At 41.3% G+C, this 9,397-nt stretch overlaps 1 pseudogene; it reads left to right on the top strand.

Annotated features, from left to right (window-relative positions):
• The first annotated feature begins 8,883 nt into the window (after nt 1–8,883).
• Nucleotides 8,884–9,001, top strand: LOC126185747 (5S ribosomal RNA; annotated as a pseudogene).
• The last annotated feature ends 396 nt before the right edge of the window (nt 9,002–9,397 follow it).

Here is a 9,397-nt window from a genome sequence, read left to right on the forward strand (position 1 = left end):
ATGCTTGTCTCTACATTGGTAACTGTTGCAAAACATAACAGCAACCTTCGGCTCTCTGGTGATTTTAAAAGTCTGTAAATTCACAGTCTACTATTAATACCTATCCCTTACCTTATCAGGATCAATTCTTAGCTTCGCTTTCCGGGGGTGAATATTTCTCCAAAATAGACTTGTCTAAAGTCTGCTTGCAACTGACACTGAATGATGATTTCAAATGTATCCTTGTAGTGAGTGCCCCCTAAGGTTATACAAATACCAGCACCTGCCATTCAGCATAGCTAGCACCTCTGCTATTTTCCAGTGAATTTTGGAGCAACTGACAGCCTCCATGCAGGTGTACATTAACTACCTGGATGATTTTTTTATCTCTGGATCCTCTACTGATGAACACTTGCAGAAACTTTGTGCCTTGTTCAAGGTACTGCCAGCTGCTGGGTTGAAATGTAACTTGGGAAAATCACAATTTTTTCAGTCATCTATCATCTTTCTTGGTTTTGAAGCCCCACATGTCAGCATCAGACCTTTACTCTAGCATGTTGATGCCATTCTAGCTTTGCCACGTCCTACCAATGTCAAAGAGTTGCAGACCTTTCTCAGAAAGATTGCATACTACCATAAATTTCTTCCTGATGCAGCCATGGTGGCTCAGCCCCTTCATGCTCTCTTATGTAAAGGTGTTATTTTTCTCTGGTCACCCATTTATGAGCATGCTTTTACCATGTTGAAGTCAAAATTACACTCTGCAACTTTGTTGGTTACCTTTCAACCAGGCCATCATCTTTTTTTGGCCATAGATTCCTCCTAGTATGGCCTTGGGGCTGCTCTCATGCACAAATACACAGATGGTTTTGAACACTCTATGGTGTAGGCTTCCAAAACCTTGAAACAGGCGCAACAGCACTTCTTCCAAATAGTAAAAGAAGCCCTTGTTATTGTGCATGCACTCAAAAAATTTCATGTTTTCCTCCATGGTTCTAAATTTCATTTAATTACTGATCATAAACCTCTGGCTTCTCTTTTCCATCCTCCAGCTTCTCTTCCTGGCAAAGCAAGCCATCACATAAAATGCTGGGCTCTGATTTTATCGTGTTATGACCATGAGATTCACTTCTACCCCACAGCACAACACACTAATGCAAATGGTCTTTCTCAGTTACCAACTGTCCCCAGTCCTGCATTTAACCAGGATGAACAATTGTGTTGCCATTTAGACACCAACATCCAAAACACTGTTAATGGTTTACCATTACCAGTTCTCGAATTTCAGAGGCTGTCATGGCAAATTCCTGTCTTACATCAGGTTGTTCACTTTGTCCACCATGGCTGGCCAGATAAACCAGTGGGCTGAGCATTGTATCCTTTGTTCAGTTATTATGCTCTCCACCAGAACCTCTCAGTTCTTGATGGTGTGTTACTGTTTGCTACTGAGGAGTCAGTACCAGGGTTGCGAGCCCATCCAAATTGTGGCAGGATGTTGTGTGCCTTCTCCACCTGGGCCATTGGGGTGTTTCTTGTACAAAATTGCTGGCCTGCCACCATGTGTTTTGCCTGGATATTGGCAATGAAATCACGAATGTTGTGTAAGGCTGCCCACAGTTTGCCGCCAAACAGGATGCACCATGGGCCTCTGCATCGGTGCCCCTGGGAGCATATTCATGCTGATTTTTTGGGTCCGTCCCTTAACTACTTTTACCTTGTTGTGGTTGATGCCTTCTCAGAATTGCTTTATGTGATTTGTTGTCCATCCTCAACGAAGGTGGCTATGGTCATGGCCCTAGCATAGATTTTGTGCTTGGAAGCATTATGGTAAATGCTTGTGATGGACCATGGCCTGCAATTTGTTTCTCAGGATTTTAAAAGATTTTTGTGCAAAGAGTGGCATTTGGAATGTTATGGTCTCTCCATTTCACCGTCAGTGAAATGGTGAGCTGGAGCAACTGGTCTGTACTTCCACACCTCACATGAAAAATTACATTACGCAGCCTTCTCAAAGAAGCCCTTGGTAGGTTCTTGAGCTCCTATAGGTTCACTCCAGTTCGTGACCATAGCCTGGTGGAGTTGCTTCACAGCTGGCAGCCCCGTAAGCTGCTTCATCTGCTCTGGCTGATGCCTGGTCACCTGCCAGTGCCTGCCTTGCAACAGATCTGTCTGGGCTCTGCCATTTGGGCCCATGGGTTTGGCCAGCACCCTAAGTGGATACCAACAGTTGCTTATCCTTGCTAAGGTTGCCACTGCTGCATCATGTGCAACTCCAATGGCTTGGTGTCCCCACAACATGAGAAGCTCCACCCTTGCATGAAAAAACAATGTGCTGGAGACCCCACCACCCCCATGGCTGCCTCCACCATCCATGTCAGACCATGTGGATTGGTCCACACCCCCTTTCGCTCCTGCGCTGTGTTTGTTCTGGGTGCCACCACCACTAGGCAGAGTAGTTAGCATGGGGCTGCCTACACCTCCGTGGCGCTGTAATCATTGCCGCTGTCACTTTTGTCTTCACTGCTGTTTCCATCACCAAGTGCCTACCTGAAGGTTGACATGAATATGGTGCCTCTATCAGTGATGCTCCCTTACGGTCTCACGTTGGGCAGTGGGCACCATGCCTGTCCATACCCATGCCGTTTCAGACCATATTCTCCTGTGACGGCATCATGCGTGCTCCTACAGTCATTCCCTTCGGATGAAGACACGGATATCTCCATATTGAACAGTTATTCCCAAGAGGGAATGAGTGTTGTAACAACATACAGTGTGTGTGCATAATTAAACTGCATGTGCCTCTCACAGTGACACAAAGAGCATGGGTGTGTATAAGCCAGTGCAGCAGGCCATTGGCCACTCTAATACTTTCATGACTCTGGAACACTTCACTGTTAGACTGTGCATTAATGTAACCCCTGATTTTGTGTGTTTGTACTTGTTACTAAGTCATCCATTGTCTCTGTATTTTCCTTTATGTGAAAGTGAATTGAAAGTTGACTAGTAGGAATTCTAATACAGTGTTTGTGTAATGTTACAACATACTTATTGGGAGATTTACAAGTTGGTCAATATTTCAACAAAGGCTGGCTTTTTCTACAGCACTTAAAAGGGAATAACACTTTTTAACATGATGAAAGACAACAAGCACTATTGCACTTCAACACAAGCTCTGTGGGTGATTTAAGTTTCAAAAATCTGTTCATGTACAAAAAATATAAAATAGAAACATACCCATTCCACTGCTATTGCAGATACTTTCGATAGAGGCTCCAAAGAAGCTGACCTCTCTGTGATTCTCTGTAAATTTTTTTTGTTTTCTCCTGTATTACACTACGGTGAGAGTGTATTATGAGTTGCTGATTTCTTCAGTTCAGTTGCCAATTCATGATACCCTTCCAAAACAGCATAATCCTCTACTGTCATGTCTGCAGATGAAAGTACAATGCAACTATAATAAATAATGCATCAATTTTAAATTTAGGAAATTAAAATGGCACAGATATCACTAATTATGTTGTTAGAAACCAAAAAGCTTACTATTTCCATCTGCCAGACATCTCTGAGCTCCATAATCCAGAAAAAGCCTAACTAAGGTCATGTTTCCATTCCTTGCTGCAAGCATTAGGGGGCTTCTATTATTAGAGTCAACAACATTGACAGATGCTCCATATCTAAGAAGTAGCTCAACAAGTTCATTATGTTCAGCTTGTGTTGCAAGATGGAGAGGAAATTCACCCACCTACAACAGAAGAGATATTGTCAGTATTCTTCATTTACTCATCTAGATTCACTATATGCAATTTTTTTGTTGATCAGTGGTAGGAAACTTAAAAAAGAAACAGTAGCATATTTTAGCAGCATTACTGTGGCATTATGAATTTTCTTGAGATTTTCAAGATCTTTTTAGTAGGATACATTAGTGTAATGTGTCTGGCTTTCTAGCTGAGTTAACAATCCCACTAGCACACAATGTTTTCTTAACTGATCTAGCTATCAACATCAGGTTCTCTGTGCGGTAGTCTGTGTCTTTGGCTGCTTGACTCCAACCACACCGTGAGGTACAGTTGGTGTCACTCCACTATCCACAGCTACATATGATTTTCAATGCCTGTTATAGCCTTTGAGACACATTTAACAACCTTCATGACTTTTGCTTTTCATATAATTGTTAGTCTTGGAAACAAATGAATCAACTTCCTGACATATTTGGCATATTTCCACTCAATAAAGCCTTATGGATTTTTTCTGGTAAATATCACTTAAAAATAAAGTACTGATTGCATCAAAACAAGCTGTAAGAGTAATATGTGGTGTTCACCCATAGTAGTTGTGTATGTACCTCTTCAAGGAGCTTAACTGCACCATCACAATACAAATATTTGCTGATGAAATTTGTCAGAGATAATCCATCACAGTCTGAAAATAATAGTGATGTCCACACTGACAACACTAGAGGAAAAAAGTTCTTTATTACCCATTATTAAAGTTGTCAATGACTCAGAAAGGAGTTCAATATGCAGAAACAAAAATTTTTGATCATTTGCTCAATAACATAAAACATCTGACAGATAGCGAGCCGGCCGGGGTGGCCGAGCGGTTCTAGGTGCCACAGTCTGTAACCATGTGACTGCTACGGTCGCAGGTTCGAATCCTGCCTCGGGCATGGATGTGTGTGAAGTCATTAAGTTAGTTAGGTTTAAGTACTTCTAAGTTCTAGGGGACTTATGACCTCAGAAGTTATGTCCCATTGTGCTCAGAGCCATTTGAACAGATACCGAGGCAAGTTGCAAATCTTATCTAAAATCATTTGTCCTGGACAACTCCTTCCATTCTATGGATGAATTTCTATTTTGATAAAAGTATCATTCAAATGATCTATGGAGCATGTAACAAACTAGAAAACTTGAACAGGTGTTAACACTAATAATATATAACACTACAGCTGGAGCTCAGGTAGCAAAGGCACAGACCACTGCTCAGAACACATGAAGAAGGTTAAATACTGAAGTTGTAAAATCAAGTGAGAAATGGAATCATCAAATCGTAATAATCCTGAAAACATTATATCAAATTTCAAAGATGCACTTACACCTGTAGCTACAGATAAAAATCACTGAGAACTACATGAAAAGTACCTGTTACTCTCAACATATTTACAATTTTCTTTGCCTCATTATGTGCAACAGCTAATCCAGCTATTTCCTTGTGATCTCTGTATCAATAGTATGTAAGAGAAAGAATTTCTGAGATTTTTTAAAATTAAAATATGGCTCATTAAATTATGTGTATATATTATGATCCTATTATTGATGCCCTTTTTAGGAAATGGCATTGGTCAAATTTGTAAAAAAACTCTACTGTGAATAAATGAATCCACAACCAAATATTATGTCATATGTCAGTGTTCAGTATTGTCCTGTCAGGACAAACTGATACAGATTGCAGACACTCAAAGCAATATGCTAAGAATGATCAAGTAAATATTGTCTTTCACTGATCCAAGGAGTGCCATTTTACCAACTGAGTTTAAGTGAGGGCTATTCATAAAATAATTTCTGTTTTTTTTTTTTTAAATGTGAATGAAGTTACAGAATTTGTTTTACAGGAATGTGAAAGTACACACTCTAATTTATTTTTCCACATGATATCCAGTCATATTGAGACATTTCTCATAGTGTCTCATGAGCTTGGAAATTCTGAAATTGTAGAAATCTGCTGCCTGTAACTGAAGCCAACCCACAATTCTGGTTTTCAACTTTTCACTACCAAAGTAATTCAGACCGAGTCACTTCTTCAGGTAAACAAAGAATGATAACCGTTTGGCACCAAATCAGTTCTGTAGGATCGGTGATCCAATACTTGGCATCTGAACTCTCGCAGTTTGGTTACAGTACATCACACTGTATGCAGGTAGGCACTGCCATGCAAGAAAATCATGCCAAAGCTCAACATGTGATGACATTTGTGTCAGATGGCCATTCTCCAGTTTGTTAGCGATGTACAGTAACTTTCAGCATTAATTTTGGCATTTCTCTCCAAGAGCTCCAATAGCAAAATTCTTGAGTTGCCTGCTGGAAAGTGTTTGAAGACACTTTGTGAGGTTTTCCAGTGACCCAGAATGGCCGCACAGCATTGATTGAAGTTTTATTTCTGCATTCACATACTGTAACCATGTCTCACCTCCTCTCACAATCTGGTGAAGAAAAGCATAACCTTCTCTTTCGTAGTGAACAGGAGGGGACAGTGCTGCTAACATAGGCTGAATGTTCTTCAGAAAGGAATTTAGGTATCCACCTGGCACTAAATTTCTGGTAACCCAAATCTTCAGTAATCACTTTGTACAGGAGAATACAACTGATCTGTAGAAGTGAATATAAAGCCCTGATATGGTGAATCTAGGATTCCTCTAATTTTTTTTTATCAAACAAATCTGATCTGCATCACAATACCTAGCTGACCACTTTGTTTTTCATTATGAGCATTAGTTCACCCATTTATGAACATAACAGCACCATTATCTTACACCAGCTTCACTCATTGTGTTTGACCAACCAATGGCCTTGCCACATCAGTAACACAGGTTCCCATCCAATCACTGAAGTTAAGCAATGTTGGGCTCGGCAGTACTTGGATGGGTGACCGCCCCAGGGAAATCAGTGCTGTTGGTTTTAAGCCACTGAAGTGGCATCCAATTCAAAGATTTGGCCCAGGCCGTCATGCCACAAAAGGTTTACTATGTTTGGCACATTAAATTCACAAAGTGCATGATGAATTCCACTACCTTTACAGCTTTTTGCCACAACAAACCTTATTGCAGAACATACCTCACAATTGGTGGGACATGAGATTGCAGCAAACATTTTGAAAGCATGTGGCTTGGAGAGGAACAAAGACATGAATTAGAGTCTCCACTGCCCACAGCGACTGGATCAAGGTCCATTCCACTACAAGAACAGTGCAACTATCTGTACTATTATGCATGCTATATAAAAATGAAAGTTACTTGATGAATTGCCCTCAAATTCTGTCATTCATATCTAAGTAATCTTTAAAGATTCACACTTCACTTGCCCATAGCAAATCAGTCACAATTTTCAAACAATACATATTCAACTCTTTCAGTTTGATTAACATACATTTGATAGGGAAGTACATTCTAAGAAATAACATTCACCCATAGGATATTTTTAAGTGGTAAGTTTGGTACCATTCTCTGATACCAAAGTACTTAAGTCAGCTAATGTCGTCAATGCAGCTCAGCTGTTATGACACACAGAACTTGGTTTGCAAGCGATGGTATTTGTGAAGTGAACTCCATTGCACAGCCAAAACTGTTTGAATAGCAAAAATTGTCAGGAGGGGGAAACAAACAAATGTGAATAACTCATCCATAAAAGTTCATGGTCAAGTAGCATTGGTATAATGTTAATCCTATGGCACTTGACTATCAGCCTCATAGGTTTGCTTCATCAAGGATCTGTTCAATGCCAGGTTTGTCTCTCACCAACTGTTGAGGTTGATAAGTTGTGATATCAGATGCCGGTTCCCGTTATCCAGAATATAGGACCAATAATTCCATGAATAATGGGGAATGGGGAGAAGTGGGTACTGGACATCCTGTTAATGGTTCCTGTGTTATACTGATGGTGTCACAATTGGTTCTGGCTGCTCTGTCAGGTACAGAATGAACTGCAGGCTTGGTTCTGGTATAGTGAGTGCTGGCTGCCAAGGTGGTAAATGTTTGACCTCCATGGGCACCGACACCTATGTGAACAATTCCAGAAGCTCCTGGAAGTTGCACCATTGGTGTAACTAGGGCATGGCTGTGGATGGTGCTCACCTGTGTGTGGGGTCCACACCTCATGTTTGGACCTGTGGATGGGTTACAATCATGCTTGCTTAAATCCTTGTGAGGTCCGAGCAGAAGAGCAGGTTCCATCTGTTGTCACTGCCAAAACTGGAACTATGGCAGACTGTTCAACCTTGTCTGATCAAGATGTCAAAAACCTGGTAATGTTAGTGACCTATGACAGTGCATCATGTTCACCCCAGTGTCCAGTTGAAAGTGTGAACAGAAACATGGGAGCCCACAGAATAATAAGGGTAGAAAGACTGGCTGTGGGTTTGTGTAGATGGGTGAAAAAGGTTAAACAGCACGCAAGGTCTGTGCCGGTGCAAAAGTTTGGCCACATTGATATTGAGTTTGCACACCATAATGAATTTGGTCAGGGCTCTCTTGGATGATGATATCTTTACTGTTTACCTCATACATGTCTTGCAGCTTCTGACCAAACTCTCTGCCTCTGAAATAAATCCTAGGTGAAAAGAGGAGGTGATCAGATGTTCACTGGCAGAACATCTCAAACTTACAAGGGGACCCTCCATACTGTAAATCACAGATTTTTATGCACTTCAAATATGTTGTAGAGGCACTTACTCTGAGTACCTGGCTATCCGTTTTTTTAGCGATGGGCCTTGGTTTTTGAGAAAATCGATTTTGAAGTTCATTGCGCCCTATGTAAATCCATAACATTTCGTATATTTCGAGCAAGTCAGTGTTGTGCAGCGGTAAAGGTTCATGGCTACCACACAGGAGGTACCATGTTCGAATCCTGTTCATGTACATGTTTTTTAAAAATCGACCGAGTTTATCAATTTTATTTCAAAGACTGTCAACAAACAGTGTAAGGTGTGCGAAATTATAAAGATGTATTGAGTTATTAATTTTGTTAAATATTCATTCCACTGTGGTTCACATCATATACTCCCAATTCACCTTCTTTGTTGAAATCTATCAATTCATCATCAATAATGATCTGTCTTTCAACCAAGAGATCCTGTATTGTAATACATACCTCATTGCAAATTGCAACGGAATTGGCAGAGATCATGGTAGGCAGTGGCAACGGCCTTGCCGCATTGGTTACACCGGTTCCCGTCAGATCACCGAAGTTAAGCGCTGTCGGGTGTGGCCGGCACTTGGATGGGTGACCATCTGGGCCGCCATGCGCTGTTGCCATTTTTTGGGGTGCACTCAGCCTCGTGATGCCACCTGAGGAGCTACTCGACCGAATAGTAGCGGCTCCGGTCAAAGAAAACCATCATAACAAGCAGGAGAGCGGTGTGCTGACCACACGCCCCTCCTACCCGCATCCTCACCTGGGGATGACATGGCGGTCGGATGGTCCCGATGGGCCATTTGTGGCCTGAAGATGGAGTGCATGGTAGGCAGTGTATTTGTTACGAAATTCAAATCGTGTAGTAGACTTTCGGCATATTTAATGGCATTTGTGATTTCGCCTTTTGATTCTTCATTCAACTCCCCTACTTCTGGATCTTCTTCTGTCTGCACTACTGCAGAAACACTTGGTTCTTCCATTTCACAGAATTTTTCTAACACATGGCACTAGAGATG

This window comes from Schistocerca cancellata, chromosome 4 (assembly GCF_023864275.1).
Source record: "Schistocerca cancellata isolate TAMUIC-IGC-003103 chromosome 4, iqSchCanc2.1, whole genome shotgun sequence".
NCBI classification, from domain to species: Eukaryota; Metazoa; Arthropoda; class Insecta; order Orthoptera; family Acrididae; genus Schistocerca; species Schistocerca cancellata.